General features: G+C 37.7%; 1 protein-coding gene across 1 annotated transcript in view; it reads left to right on the top strand.

The window, feature by feature from the left end:
- The window catches only part of psmb4 (proteasome 20S subunit beta 4), a 3,081-nt gene extending 2,984 nt beyond the window's left edge, over positions 1-97 (top strand). The window contains exon 8 of the mRNA XM_068746847.1: positions 1-97. This exon is cut by the window's left edge and continues 41 nt beyond it. The gene's annotated coding sequence lies outside the window, so the exon portion shown is untranslated.
- Positions 98-523: the final 426 nt, after the last annotated feature.

The following is a 523-nucleotide window of genomic DNA, read 5'->3' as shown; positions in this document are numbered from 1 at the left end:
TGCAGAAACCGTTCACAAACTAGCCTCTCACATGTTATTTTTTTTTCTGATGTTCTCTGTAACTTTTGTATAACAGATAATAAATGTGATAAATCAAAAAGTGACTTTTTTTTTTCCTGTTTGTGTGTTTGGCACAGAATGAATTTTAAAACTGGGAATTTGAGAATTACGGATAAAATACTTAAATTATTGGCAACTAAAAACTGGTACACTGTATCTCCAGTTGGACACAATAAGTTCATATCGTTTACTTGAACTGTTTGACTTTAATGCGTTTTCCCCAGACACGTTTCTTGCTTGGCAAATGTGTAAATCAGGATCCTTTCGCTTTCATTCTTAAATCCCGAGGCAGTTATGCGGATGATGCGAGATAAACTGATCTGTTTGGTTACTGGGCAGACCAGGAAAATGCGTGCAATCACAATAATCGCTGTCAGAAATTTTGTTCTCGCCGACCAATGAAATTTCACCCGGTGTGGGTATCTGGGCAGATCTGTCGCAATTAGCCAATCGGAATAGACAC

Source organism: Brachionichthys hirsutus, chromosome 13 (assembly GCF_040956055.1).
Source record: "Brachionichthys hirsutus isolate HB-005 chromosome 13, CSIRO-AGI_Bhir_v1, whole genome shotgun sequence".
Taxonomy (NCBI): domain Eukaryota; kingdom Metazoa; phylum Chordata; class Actinopteri; order Lophiiformes; family Brachionichthyidae; genus Brachionichthys; species Brachionichthys hirsutus.
This window is presented reverse-complemented; position numbering and strand designations above follow the sequence as displayed.